This window comes from Poromitra crassiceps (assembly GCF_964638095.1).
Source record: "Poromitra crassiceps genome assembly, chromosome: 18".
Taxonomy (NCBI): Eukaryota; Metazoa; Chordata; class Actinopteri; order Beryciformes; family Melamphaidae; genus Poromitra; species Poromitra crassiceps.
Window position 1 is genome coordinate 27,827,488 of NC_139636.1, and position 15,911 is coordinate 27,843,398.

At 43.7% G+C, this 15,911-nt stretch overlaps 1 protein-coding gene across 2 annotated transcripts in view; it reads right to left on the minus strand.

Annotated features, from left to right (window-relative positions):
- Window positions 1-10,652, minus strand: part of mef2aa (myocyte enhancer factor 2aa) — an 89,251-nt gene extending 78,599 nt beyond the window's left edge. For both annotated transcript variants that reach the window (XM_083654653.1, XM_083654654.1), the window contains exons 1-2: window positions 10,518-10,652; window positions 7,574-7,706 (exon numbers count right to left, since the gene is read on the minus strand). The gene's annotated coding sequence lies outside the window, so the exon portion shown is untranslated. The remainder of the gene's footprint in view (window positions 1-7,573; window positions 7,707-10,517) is intronic.
- Window positions 10,653-15,911: the final 5,259 nt, after the last annotated feature.

Here is a 15,911-nt window from a genome sequence, read left to right on the forward strand (position 1 = left end):
TTGAATAAAGGACACGCTCTAAGATTTGGGTTTTATACGACAGCTTCCTACTGTGTTAAAACCACTCGCGCATTTCAACTGCGTACCGAGAAACGAGTAAAGACCTCCTCGTCCATTTCTGTATATGTGAAAAAGACAGGAAGCGGTTTGAGAAATGTACAAAATCTGGTGGGTTTTGCATCTGGTGGGTTTGCAGGAGGTTTGTCACGTCATCATGACATCTGTTTCTTTCACACCGGGCCAAATGCAGAGAGAGATAGTTTTCGCCTTGAATTATAGATGCGCTTTCTGACATTAATATCTGCTTTGTGAACAATCTGCGTTTTTACGGTAAATAGAAATATCAACAACAGCCTATCTCTGCAAGCCATGTGATCTGTGATCTCACCGGGCATTCTCTCTCTCTCTCTCTCTCATCTTAAATCTATTGACATGAATGAATGCCATTCACTGAGCAATTAATGTGAGGGGTATTTCTGCATCACATGAACACTGTATTCAAGAGAGAGAGAGAGAGAGAGAGAGAGAGAGAGAGAGAGAGAGAGAGAGAGAGACCCCCACAGGCACTGCTGCTTGCCTCTCCAGGACTCTTTGCAGTCAAACTGTTCGCTGATAGCCTGTGGCCCTGAGTGGGGCCCAGTGCCCCGATGATGGATGCCTCCCCCGCCCGTGTACATGTTCTGAACACCCCTGGCAGTTGGACCCGCCCCTGTAACATGTTCTGAACACCCCTGGCCAGTTGGACCCGCCCCTGTAACATGTTCTGAACACCCCTGGCCAGTTGGACCAGTGACAGAGGTTGAGGGGAGGGGAAGCAAACTCGCGAGCACACACACAGTCTGACATGAATACAGGCAGGCAACAGCCCACCGGTAACACTACACCATTTTCACCTGGACTGGCAGAGCCCACGGCTCACAGATGGAAAGTGGACAGGGAGAGAGAGGGAGAAGACAGACGGGCAGACGCCCAAACAGCGGGCAGACTCAACACCTCAGTCACAATCACAGACACACTGCACAGAGCGAGCAGGGAGGCTGGAGAGGCTGAGGATGCTATATGGCACTACTCTATGAATGTCCTTGATTAGAAAACGCACCTTCTTCCATGTAAGAACCGCTTTTGACTGTTACCAGCATGCAGAGTGATTGTGACTGTTACCTTTTGACTGTTACCCAGCATGCAGAGTGATTTTGACTGTTACCTTTTGACTGTTACCAGCATGCAGAGTGGTTGTGACTGTTACCTTTTGACTGTTACCAGCATGCAGAGTGATTGTGACTGTTACCTTTTGACTGTTAACAGCATGCAGAGTGATTGTGACTGTTACCTTTTGACTGTTACCAGCATGCAGAGTGATTGTGACTGTTACCTTTTGACTGTTAACAGCATGCAGAGTGATTGTGACTGTTACCTTTTGACTGTTACCAGCATGCAGAGTGATTGTGACTGTTACCTTTTGACTGTTACCAGCATGCAGAGTGATTGTGACTGTTACCTTTTAACTGTTACCAGCATGCAGAGTGATTGTGACTGTTACCTTTTGACTGTTACCAGCATGCAGAGTGATTGTGACTGTTACCTTTTGACTGTTACCAGCATGCAGAGTGATTGTGACTGTTATTACCTTTTGACTGTTACCAGCATGCAGACTAGTGATTGTGACTGTTACCTTTTGACTGTTACCAGCATGCAGAGTGATTCTGAAATGGTTGTGATGTAATGTTTTCCCTGCTACGATCAGGGCCGTAGCCAGGGTTCCGAAATAGGGGAGGTCCAGCAAGGGGAGGCGGATTCGGCGGCGCCCGTTAGGCCGCCGCCGAAAAAAAATTGAGTTTTTTTTTTTCCCTTTTTAAGCCATATTTAGAGTAATATATCATTTTAAATCAACATTAGGATTATACTGTTGTGATGTCATTATTCAGTATATTCTCTTTCATGTCACCACCTGCTCAGCTCTCCTGTCAACATAATTGTAACTAACAAACACAAACTGTTTTAGCCAAATTCATATCAAAATGACACCTACAAACACAGGTACACAACCCAAGCCGTACACAACACACAAAGTCATCATCGATAATAAAAAAAACATACAGAGGGACATTTATTTATTCCTGATAGGAACGATTGAAAAATAAAATAAAATATATTATGTTGTTTTTACCTTTACACCACCTCTTTTTGTTACTTATTGGGTCATGAAACTGAAACCATGCATATAGCCACCTGCATACCTGACTTCGGGAGCTTGGCAATTGGCATCATGCATGATTAGCCAGTAGCATCCCAACGTGTCACACAGGTAACATTACTTAAGAGACAGACTAGACACTTACTTTCTTGGTTGTTGCTAAAAAATCTGTCAGTGTCACTCACTGTCTGTCGTTCACTCGCTCACTGTCTCGCAGCTCGCTCACCTTCAATTATCTCGCCAGGCAGACAGACAGTCATCACTCACCACCAGGGGCGGACTGGGATCATAATTCAGGCCGGGCATTAGATACCAAGCAGGCCAGGCCGATACGGGCCGACGCGCGTGAAAACATTTGGGGCGTTTGAAGCTCAATTTGGGCCGTTTGAAGCCCAATTTGGGCCGTTTGAAGCCAGATTTGAGCCGTTTGAAGGCCTATTTGGGTCGTTTAATGCCAGATTTGGGCCGTTTGAAGCCCAATTTGGGCCAAGTCCAATTTTACAATGAGATGCACCCACTTTAAACCTGAATAAAGTAATACAACCACTAGTAAACCAGTAGGCGGCGCCTGGCCTGCTGTTCAGTGAGTGGCCTGGCCTGGCCTGCAAAAAAAAAAAAAAAAAAAAAAAAAAAAAAAAAATTTTTTTTTGGCAGGCTGAAATATTAGGGGAGGTCCGGACCTCCCCGTCCTCATAGCTAGCTACGGCCCTGGCTACGATGCTTGCCAGAACTGTTAAAGCCCAGCGATGATGTCATGGCTTGTAAAAACGATATCTCCAAACACGGCGTACACTTCTCCTAAAGTGGGCGAGGTGGAGAAGACACAGCTGAATCTGCATTCACTGTATAAACATACACCGCATATAATCACTATATATCTCTCTGTCTACTATATAAGATTTGGTAGGAAAAGATCTAAAGATCCTCTAGTTTTGATTGAGCCTGATTTGCAGAAATGACTGCACGTGCTGGTGCTCTAAATGAACGGAGAAAAGGCAGAAGACAGTGTGCAGCGTTCACACTGCGAGAGCAGAGCCTCTCTCACAGCAGAGAGGAGCTCAGCTCTGAGCGGCAGTGTGTGAGCCCTGCGGTGGGCCACAGCCACTTCCAGAGCAGAGGGGGCTGCCGGGTCACTTCCCCTCGCTGTTCAGAAGCTGCAGGACACTGGGAGGAATCGCATCCCCCCAGCTGTCCTGGTTGGGAGCGGAGGCCTCCTCAGACAGACAGAAAAACAAGGATATGGCAGGCCACGCCCACTTCCTGCGGCCCACCGGGCCACACAGGGCCAGTCCAGCTGCAGGAGAGCCAACTCCTCCTACCGGCAGCGGCTACTGGACTTACTAAACGGGCTCGCTGTAGGGACTGTGAGTGTGACCCCACAGGTCCTCCAGCTGCAATCGCTACACCAGCCATTCATAAACACTTGTTCATATGGACTGTATTTCACATTATGGGTGCCATATGGAAAGTTAGATAAAATGGTGATAAAGGCTGCCTGTAACTGATGCTTCAGATTTGACTGCTTTAGCATTCAGTAACACAACATAGCAACGTTTTTATTATTATTATTCCCCCTCTCCCCCCCCCCAGATTTGCACCCCATTTTTCTCCCCAATTGTACTTGGTCAATTTCCCCCTGCTGCCCTGGTCGCTACCCCACCCCCTCTGTCGATCTGGGGAGAGCCGTAGACTAGCACCATGCTTCCTCCGACACATGTGCAGTTGCCAGCCACTTCTTTTCACCTGACAGCGGGGAGCGTCAGCGGCAGGACGTAGCACGTGGGGGAGGATGACGCTATTCCCACCAGTTCCCTTCCGCCCCGAACACAGGCAGCCCGACCGACCAGAGGAGGCGCTAGCACGTGGTTTTAAGATGTTCTATCCTAGTGACACTATGCAATGTTTCATCAAGCAGGGCTTACTAGACTTTGAAGAAAGTTTACTTTGTACATAATTCCATTGTTAGTTTGTTTGCACATGATGCTGCTAGTACTTAACTGCCTCTGTGCAGAGCCAGAGAACTGAATTCTCCAGTGAGCGATGCTTTTTAAGATGTAGTAGAGAGCATCAGAAATTCAATACAGCGGGGTATATTAGCAATAACGGGGGAGATCTTTTGATCTGGTAAATTAGATTTTAATATATTCCTTTGATTTATGTTTTTTCAAAAGTCTCATTAAAATTCAGTTAAAATGCAACTCAGCAAAGAGATGTCTTTCTTAACTTCCTAGGCACAATGCAACTATCAACTCTGGCCTATGAATGATTAAGCGTAATATGCATATCTAACGGTATTGTGCGGTAGCGTAGTCGTCAGCTATGATCGTGTCTCCATACAGGTAGATGCAAGTTTCCGGTAAACAACAACAAATAATCACCATAGCCAAACCACAGCAGGCATATTCTGGGGTTTGTACGTCTTGTCGTGTGGCAGAGACACTTTCGAGATGATGCTCTGCATGGCTCTGTGGTTTTGCTTGTACTCCAGAAAGCCAGAGAAGAAGGAGAAGCCACCTAAGGTGCTAAATGACTTGACTCTGAAAGCCATCACCTTTGCTCCACCACATGTTTCCACAGTCTGCCCTCGCAAACCACACTTGGCGTACATGTGCTATTCTTTCCTCACATCAGAGAATGTGGCATGTTGAAACTTACAATAGCTAACAGCAAACAATAGCACATGAAATTACGACTTGTGCGCTTAATATAGGATAAGCATGCACATTATCATGTGACATTACTGTGAGAATTTAAGTCTTAAACTACAAGATATAGCTGTGATGTTATCTCAGGATAGACTACTATGGCTACAGGTCTAACCGTGCGTTCACACCAAGGTGGAGGGGGGAAAAAAAGCTTCACTTGAATTATTCGCCAAAGTAAGAAAAATAAATAAAATAAACTTGAACAAACGGACGATTCATGCAGTGTTTATGGCTTTTGAAAATTGTGTATTCACGCCGCAAAAATTTGCACCACTCTGCTCATTCGCGGGGGGGGGGGGGGATCATTGTCTGTGTTTGTAATCTCGTGGCGCAAATTTGCGAAAATCGCCCCAGTGTGAAGGGCCAGTAAAACTACAGTGTACAGTAGCAAACAATAACTATAAACAATAACTTTTCAGAGCGAAGTGAGCCGGTGAGGAGGAGCTGTGTGGCTGTGGAGTGAGGCAGAGACTAGGATCATAGTGGTGAAAAGAGGATTAACAACAGATTTAGACTGTTGCTTTGCTGGAGGATCTTGCTGCTGATTCTCCTGCATGGCCTGCAGGGTGAAGAGACCTCCAGTCAGGGCTCGTTTGGAAGAGCCGGGGAGACGGTGCAGCCTTAAGCCGCTCTGCCCCTGCTCAGCAGCACATGTGCTGAGTGGACCAAATGGGGTGGCTTACCACCAGAGGTCTCAGTCAAGGGCAGGACAGTTGAAAGGTCACTCGCTAGCTGTCTCGCTAGACAAACATGTGTGTCTCAGCGAGTCATACATTCGACCTACTAGCTTACAGCAGGCTATTGGACGACCTAGGTCACCACTGTTTCTGATACCTAAAAGGATAGTAGTGGAGATTCTCAACAGTTTCCAGCAGTCAGTACAGTTTTCTGTTATTTCACCTGAAGGGTTTCTATGATTTGATTGCATTAATTATGCCACTAATTGAATTACAGATATTTTTAGGGAAGCTTAAGAAAGGACTTTGCGAAGAGAAACAAGTGCTATCAATCGACTCGATGTCTGATCATTCCATTATGCCATTCCTTTTTTAGGCAATATAAGCCTGTACTAGCAGTGTATAAATTGAACTTCCTATACGGTAATTTTGGAACCTCAACTCCATGTCAGAAAAAAAGTAGCATTTGGCAGGTTCATGTTATCTGACATTCTGGATGTTAATGGCTCTGGTTTCAAAAGCATCATCACAGCACATTAAGTGGCTTTCTACAGTAATATGGGGAGCACAATGCAAACCACACAGACCGGGTCGAGGCGGGGAACCCAACCCAGGGCCTCGCTGCGGTGAGGTGACAGCACTGACTGATGAGTCACCATGCCGCCCGCACTCCTGATATTTGCGAGATAAAACGTTACATTTTGTATGATTGGGATTTTTTTAGAGCGACTTTTGAAATAAGAAATGTTTACATTTGCATGTTTATAGAATGACACCTTATCCTGAGGTGACCCATTTAGCACTAAACATAAAAATAAAAAAAAATGGGAAAAAGCAGACACGGAAAAGCTTTGAATTGGTAGTTTAGGTCCGACTGTTGGAATGGATCGCTGTCCAAAAATAGGGAGAATCAAACAATATAGATATGGTTTTGGTGTACAAGAAATAGCTTCATTAACAGGATAGCTATTTGTTTAGTACTTTCCCCTTAGTCTACAGGGGACTGGAGTTAACTGTGGCCTAAAACATTATCTGCCTGGCTCAAGATTCTGCATCCAGCCTCCAGGTCTCACAGGAGGACGCTGGAATCTCCATATTGATGATGATGATGATGATGGAGCTCCAATAAACAATGAATCACGTTGCCAGGAGGCTTTTGTTAGTTAAAGAGAGTGTTACAGTAAATGGACACTGATACTGTTATCCATGCCAGTGATCTAAAGTGCATGCCTTAACACACACACACACACACACACACACACACACACACGCACACGCACACACCTACACACACACACACACACACACACACACACACACACACACACACAGCTACACACACACACACACACACACACACACACACACACACACCTACACACACACACACACACCTACACTCACACACACGCACACACACACACACACACACACACACACACACACACACACTCACACACCTACACACACACACCTACACACACACACACACACACACACACACACACACACACACACACACACACACACAATTTAGAGTCCTAATCAGCTGTGTAAATGGTTACAAAAAGAGAGAGATGAGAGATCAATAGCAAGACTATTGACTTCAAAGACAAAAAGAGTCTGCTGTCACCTCGACACATGCAGTTGTTTTTGTTAGAGATCTGGCAAATTTCCGTTATTTGATGTATTCCCTGTTTAAATATAGCTATTATTAACTTAAGTAACTTATATCTTACCCAACAACAAAAAACAGTATTATGTATAATATAGACAACTGCAATTGACACCAGCTCAGTTGCACAAACATATAACTAAGTAATACAACCAGCCCTTGTAGTCATCACTTCAATGTTGCACACACAATATAGTAAAATAAGGCATACATCACAGATTCAAGTAATAGACCCAAAATCATGTCAGGAATTGTAAAATAAATAATGGTTGTAAAATTGCTGCAGAATTTTACAGTATAAAAGAAAAAAATGTTGGCTTACCAAAACGATCAAAGAATCGCTGCCCTCTTTACTGGACCAGGAATATTCTTCTGCTATCTGCTTGTTTATTTTTCCCTTCACTGTATCCTTTTCTTGCAGCTTTCTGCCGTTTTGTCCTCCTGGGGAAAATGTCCTGAGAGGAGGAGGAGAGAAGAGTTTCGCTCAGTGATTCAGAGGCATGGTGTAAACGCCAGCATTCTCTTTCTGACAACCAGCGTTAATTGCAGATCCGACTCGCCCACACACTCCACATTTCTCCTGGAAGGAAGAAGAAGCTGAGAGCAGCCTGTGAGATTGAAGTGCTATAAGGAGTGCAGTAAAAGATGCTGCAGCTGCCCGTTCTTCACTACCAGTCACCACCTCTCAATCCCCCCATCTCCCCGCAAACTTATACGACAGATTTACTGTACCTGAGATCTATATGACGTCTATGTGATTTATATGAGAAGTTATAAAATACCACAAGATGCACATTTGTGCAGAGACATGCGATGATGGACACACAAACATAACATGAAACGTGGAAAGAGGCTAAAACATTTCATAAACAACATTGTGTGCAGTGGTCGTCATCGTACTGTAGAAGTCCCATATCGTGCCTCTATCTCGCATAGTATTGCCACACGGTCCTATTCTTCTTCTCTGTCAGAGTGATGATGATCATATTGTCATGTTTCTCAAATAAACTACTCCTCTTGAGCAACAGTTCAGCGTGTGCACGAAGAAGCCATTTACAATGGCTAGATCTGTATTTTCCCCTGACATCGCATTAATTCATTTGACTAATACGCAACATAAATTGTTAAAATGATATTCATTTCTGCAGCATTGACAGAACCTCTCATCCGCATATTAAGACACGAGAGCTCACGTGACGCGGACCATGAGCAACAAGGCCCATTACTGGTTAGGCCCGGGGCAGCACAGAAGCTAATGACTGCAGATTGGAGGGTGCTTTAGCGCTTTGCTTTAGAAATCACTGGCATGCTAATGTGAATGCCATCAGAACAATGGTAAGGTGAAACAGGCAATGCAAAATATGCGTAGGTGCTTTGATATACGGTGGCCACAATGCCTGAAAAATGATTTAAATTCCTCATCTGTTAAATCTGACCGCTGGCGGATATAAAATAAAGTAAGTGGTATTATTGGGGTGGAAGCCAAGTGAAGATGCTATAAACGTCATACTGCAGTTACTAAAATCACGTTTGCAATTAATTTGCAATAATTACGGCTTTAATTTACATCTTAAATTTATGTCGTCCACACACTATGGGCATACTTCAACAAACACATTGAGACTTGAAGATTTAGCATTCGTCCATACGATTCCAGGAATCACACATCACATATTGCAACATGTTAGGCAAACACAAATGACCAAAGAGCAAATTAATTCTAATAAATAACAAAACAAAACAAAACACAAAAAAAATGGGGGGGGGGGGGGGGGGGGGGGTAGTAACCTACTAATACAAGAGTTTTGTGAATGGCATTTTCTTGTCTGTTCAAATGATAAGTGCATGGTGTTGACCTGGAGAGAAACAGTTAGAGAAGGTCAGGTTACTGTTGGCCATTACCACGCTGCACAGGGGTTAAGGTCACAAGTCTCAAATGGAGTCAAAGAACCAGGAGACAGCAGAGACGCAGGCTCACTCCACTTCATGTTGTTACATAGTGTCATACACCACAGAGCCTGTACACTACTACAGCTTAAACGTTGAATGTACTGTGTGTTGGCCCACACTACCAGATCATGTGTGGGCAGACCTCGAAAAATCATCTCCAAAACATTTGACATTAATTCACCAGATAGAGATCATTGAGCTTATTTCAACTCAATTTCCCCCATCATCTCCTTTACTCCCTATAAACTACACTTAAACCTTCTGTCATAACTGGACTGTCACTGTTTACTTGCTTATTCAGATATTCTACCAAGTATAGACACTATATTCACTGTGTATGTACCATGTTATAAAAGACAACTTTCAAAATAATTGTTAGTTATTAATAATAATATTTAGTTCTGACTAACCCTTAAAATACTTTAAACTGACAGGTTTGTGTAAAAAAAAAAAATCTGTTCTACACATTCAACAGTGCTGAGAACATGTATGGCCTGGCAAGCATGCAAAAAGCAAACTAGTGACACCACGGTGCACCAGCTGACCAGCACCATCTACATTTCAACACCAATCATGTCAAGCATTTATTTTCTGGCATTACACACGCATCGCATGCAACACATGTAGCGAAATAGAGCCTCCTACTCGGGATCTTTTCTCTAGATTTTTTTTTTTTTTTTTTTTTTAACAAAAGTTGTGTAGCTGATGTGTTGTTAAAAAGACAACAAACTATTTACAGTAAACTCCCTGAAGTCTTCAACTCCTAACGTTAATTGCCGTTTAGGCGGATTATTGTGATGCTTGTAGCCTACACATAGCTACAATTAAACACGCATCTATCACGACTGCCAAAAAGCCAATTACATTACAAAAGAACTTCATATGTCACAATCTCGCTCCCACAATAAACACCTAAATACTGGATGTTATGGTCATATTCTCTTCACATATCGCCCCGTCTTGAAGGACAGCTAGAACTCAGCCGGCGTACAGTATATGACTGTTTACGATGAAAGTTTTCTCGCTATAATAACTGACATCAACAACACGCTGTGAGCGGACCCGCACAGACTTGGCTGGAGCGTGAAAACATATTGCTAACTAAACGTCATTGGTGTTAAAAATGCCACTGTCCGAACTGCAGAGGCATACGGTAATCTAATGTCATATTGTGCATGTCCCCCTTACAGCAGATACACAGATAACGACTCCGTCTCCCAAAGCCACTCTACGTCTCCCTCTTGCGCCTTTTCTCCCTCACGCACTGTAGCCAGGCTGCCACACTCCGCAACATTGTTTCTATTTCCGTTACTCACCTTTACTCCCAAGTCAGCGCGCTGTATATATAGACACTCTATATCGGTGGCTCCGCTGGATAAACCTAATTTCAGTTCACATTTACACACACTGACTGCTATTTTAGGGGGGAGCTGACAAACTCAGAAAAGCCAGTCTCCCTCTTGTCAGTGAGAGACTCCTCCCCTGATCTGACGAATAGCCTCTCTCCCTCCCTCCCTCCCTCCCTCCCTCCCTCTCTCTCTCTCTCTCTCGCTCTCTCTCTCTCTCTCCCACCCCCGTCAAAACATTAGAACAAGTAGTAAAACTGTCAATGGGGGGGGGGGGGGGACAGTTAATTCCGTACACAACACATAATAATAATAATAAAAGAAGAAAAAACATGAATAGGCCTAAACTGAAGCTGAAATGAAGTTGGGAAGATGAGCTTCTCACAGGCAGATAGTACGGACTAATTCATGGATTTTAAATATATTAGGCTATAAAAAAGTATATTTATGTGATTGTCTTATTTTTCCCCTATCAGACAAGGGCGCAGCTATGTTAGTGTAATAATTCATATTAAAGTGAAGGAAACTTTGGTAGAACTATTAAACCAGCCTAAAAAGGAAGAAAATATGAGAAGCATATTTAGTCTGTTTGAAGCACAATAATAACTTTTGGCACAACATTAGGCCTACAAATTCTACAATGCACGTGTTTCTTCAATGTAGGCTAAAAGTGATTTCTGATTCGGACAGTATACTTTCCCAAAAATGACTCGGCGCAGCCTCATCACATTAACTGACGTCATTTCTCTAAGACAACAGCAAAGGAATTTGGCTTAAAGGGCACTTTGCTGATCCAATTGAAACCCGCAGCGTCTCTTGAGCAGCCAATTAGAGAAGGAAGGAGGGATGTGTTTGACTCACATATGGAGTTATGTCACGTGTAAATGCAGGATCAGAGGAGGAGGTGTGGCGCCGGGCTGTGGTTTTACTGGGACTTAAAGAAGCAGGTGCGATATGAAATCCAACACGATGAACATCTAGTTGCAGTTACATACAGTAGCCTATTTTGGTAAACAAACCGCAATGGTAACGGCAATGGAACCCTATGGAGCCCAAGTGGCGCAAGGCGTGAGTGTCTGCTCTAGCCGGCTTGACTCTGTTTACATTTTAAAAACTGCGACAGTTCACACAACTTTAACACGACATGCATATATATTATACATCAAACTCTTGTGCTAATTCTGCTCTCACTCAGAATGTCAAAATATATGCGATGTGATGTAGGCTATAGTTTTTGAGATATTAACGTTTGTTTGGCACAACTCATATAACTGCTGCAGGGTTCAGCATTTCTGGGTAGTCAAGTGATGTCACTCTGATTCTGAGGTTGCTGGAGTAGTAGCCTAATGTAAGAGCATCTATTCCACTAATTTAATTTGGCAAACTTTCCATGGTTACAGGAAATAATAACTTTAGTTTAATTATTACAGAGCAATATAATTGATTTTCCTATTTTACAGATAGGCTACATGTGTAGGCCTAGGCCTATTTAACTTTTCCCAAGTTTATCAGGCTATTCTGAGGCACTCGGTGTTGGGGAAGTTGCACAAAAGTTGGTTACTTTATGTGCAAACAGATTTAGTGTTTTGATGACTTTGATTGAATCAATGCAAGATTCCTTTTGATCTCACTTTGAAAAAGTAATTCGTGCTTTATTGGAGAAACATATCCCCTTACATTACAGTCCAGTTACCTTCGAGAGAGAAGGCCCGCTGTGCTGTGACTGTCCCTCTGGACTCCTCAGGGCCAAGGAGCCACAATAGGCCATGGCTGTTGAAGCCAATGCAGACGTCCTGGGACAGGCAATCCCTCTATTACCAGGTATGTCTTTGCAGCAGAGCAGCTTCAAATGCCACACACCTCAATATCCTGTAATAGGTCAGTGGAGCGAGGCCCATCTTCTATGTTGAAATATGATGTCAAGATTTTTTCTACAAGAAATTAAATAGCTAATTGCATTTATTCTTACTAGGGCAGTGCCATTTACTCATCACTGTACTGGACTTTCACTCACTGACTCTGAGCATGCTCAGTTGCGCCAGTTTTTATTTTGGTGCAAACCAGTGTTCTGAGCATGCTCACTTGCGACGGCTTTGACTTTCGGTGCAAAGCCATGTTCTGATTGGTCGAATTACCCCAAATTCTGCATTGCACTCCGTCACGTCCCCAGCAGCACACTGCCGAGATTGTGTTTACGCATGATCTCAATGGTTTGGTTTTGTTCTTGTTTTTCTGACTTTTACTCGGCCAATTCCCCCTGCTGTCGTTGCTCCTCCCCCTCTGCCGATCTGGGGAGAGCCATAGACTAGCACATGCTTCCTCCGACACATGTGCAGTCACCAGCCACTTCTTTTCACCTGATAGTGAGGAGTTTCACTGGCAGGACGTAGTGCGTGGGAGGATCACGCTATTCCCCCAGTTCCCCTCCCCCTGAACAGGCACCCCGACCGACCAGAGGAGGCGCTAGTGCAGCGACCAAGACTCATACCCCAGTGGCTTCCCATGCGCAGACAGGGCCAATTGTGTCTGTAGGAACATTTGACCAAGCTGGAAGTATACCGCTCTCGGGAACTGAACCTGGGTCTCCGCGATGGTAGGCGAGTGCTTTTAACTCTACACTACCCCGATGCCTGATCTCAATGTGTTCAAGCGTGAACTCACTGTGTTCACACGTGATCTCACTGTGTTCAAGCGTGAACTCACTGTGTTCACACGTGATCTCACTGTGTTCACACGTGATCTCACTGTGTTCACACGTGATCTCACTGTGTTCAAGCGTGATCTCCATGTGTTCACGAGGGACTTCTGTGCTCGCACGTGTGCAAAACCAGGTTCCGATCGGTCGAATCGCACGAAATTCGGCACTGCACTCCGCAAACTTGATCGGACTAACGGTTCTCAAGATACGCGAGAGACACACGCACAGTCGCACACACACGCAGACGTTCCTGCCATTATAGATACATGTCTTAATTTCTGGTGATTTTTTAAATAATATAGAATATTGTGCCATTAGGAAAATGTTTGCATCTGCATGTAAAGTGTAATCCTGTTCTTGGCAATCATAGCTACACAGGGCAAGTTTGATGAGCGTGTTAGGCAATATGGGCTAGCTGGCTCCTCCTGCAGTTGTATGCTTCACCCTGGCTCCACCTGCTCCACCCTTTTGCTCTATTGCACAAACTGTAGAGAGGGCCGTATCTCACACCTGGTGCAAGGGGAAGGGCAAGCGTTGCCAGGCTGCATGGAAACAGGCTGCTGGTACAGTGTCAGCTCTGTCATTGGTGGAAACAGGCTGCTGGTACAGTATCAGCTCTGTCATTGGTGGAAACAGGCTGCTGGTACAGTATCAGCTCTGTCATTGGTGGAAACAGGCTGCTGGTACAGTATCAGCTCTGTCATTGGTGGAAACAGGCTGCTGGTACAGTATCAGCTCTGCGATTGGTGGCGACCATTTCAGTCGCCAGCGGAAGAAAATCCCTTTCCGCTCCCTGCAAGCTCTGCCATTGGCTCTTTCCAGGCTTCAAACAGACCAGTAGAAAGTAATGACGCAGATGGGAGGCCTGCAAACATTGTGGTGGACAGGATAGTTCTCATGTTGGACAAGTATTTACATATTTTCTTATTTCTTTTTTTAATTGGCATGCATAATGTGATGCATAAGGGTGGATTTGATTAGATCCTACCCTATGAAGTCATGTCATGGACCACGTTTGGCCATTACGCTTAACTGAACACCTGCCACAGTTCAAGCCTCAACAGTAGATGGTAGAAAATAACGGGCAACCTCACCTGCACTAGTCCTTTATAGTATTGTGCCCTGATTGCGCCTATATCGGTCTCACAGCATGTACTGCTGATGTTTTATCTAGCCTTTTCTTTGTTATAACAAACCTGTCTCTAAGGCGTTTCCACTTTATGGTGCATTCTAAGTATACAATTGCAGAATTTTGGTGATTTCTTTCCAGGAATATATGGTTAAATGTTTTTGCAATCTCTAGACGATGGGTTGGAGAGATTTCAGTATCACCAGAAAACCTGCTCCCCTAAAACTCTCCAATTGTTCCATCTTGAACATATTTGAAGTGTCTGCGGCCCCTGGAGTATAGTTACTACTTTTGTCATGTGCACAGAGTATCTGTAGCTCCTCTAGTGCAGACATGTGTATCTGCACGCACCGCTACTGTTCAATTATAAATTAAGCATAATTCTCCATAAGCGATGCTGGCCATCCTGACTGTAGCCTCTCTGGCCTTACCTGCTGCGACTGAGAGAGACTCATCACTCTCACACTCATCACTCATAATTTTCTACATGAGGAAGGCTTATAATTTATACTGATTCAACATAGTTTCAGTTGAGTTTTCTCGTGACTTATGGAGGCAACGTGTTAGATAAATTAAACGTATGCTTAATTATTATCATTATTATTAATAACTATGTTATTTGCACCTGTGCAAACAGAATGTTTAATTATGTTTAAATTTGTATATGCTATTTGCACCTATGTGCAGTGAATGTCACTGTTTCTGGCTTGTTTTTATTGCTTTACTGTTATTGCTTGTTGTTTCTCTTGTTTTCCTGCACCTATATGCCCTGTTATTTTGCACTATGTTGTAACGGAGACTACAGCACAAGAATTTCACACGTGATACTTGTACTGTACTACGGAGTGACAATAAAAATCTTGAATCTTGAATCTTGAAGATATCACAATCTTCTGAAAGTCCACCGTTTATACATATTTTCATGGTAAACTGTGTGTATTGAATGATATTCTACTCAGCCGTCCTATCAAGCCCGAAACACACCAAGCCGACGGTCGGCCGTGGGCAATGTCTGTCGCAAGATGCTATAGAAAAGTTTGCTTTAATGCAAAAAATAGGATCTGGCAGTTGAAGCCTGTTTCTATACTTTCAAACTTTCAAAACTTTACTTTCAAAAACATTCAAAAATCTAATGAGAGACATAGAAGTAGATTCTTTTCGTATTTGCACATGTTTTTTTATGAAGGTTGTAACTGCTTTTGCCTGTTTTATTGCATGTTTGTGCATTGGTGCTTGTCTGTTTTAATGTTGTAACTTTATCTCTTTTATGCTGCTATCTTGGCCAGGCTTCCCTTGAAAAAGAGGTCTTTGTATCTCAATGGCAACGACCTGGTTAAATAAAGGTTCAATAAAAAAAAGAAAATACTAGTGATACCTGTATCTCACCAAGCTCAATTACCAGGCTGTTTCTATACTAGCGATGCCTGTATCTCACCAAGCTCAATTAACAGGCTGTTTCTATACTAGCGATGCCTGTATCTCACCAAGCTCAATTAACAGGCTGTTTCTATACTAGCGATACCTGTATCTCACCAAG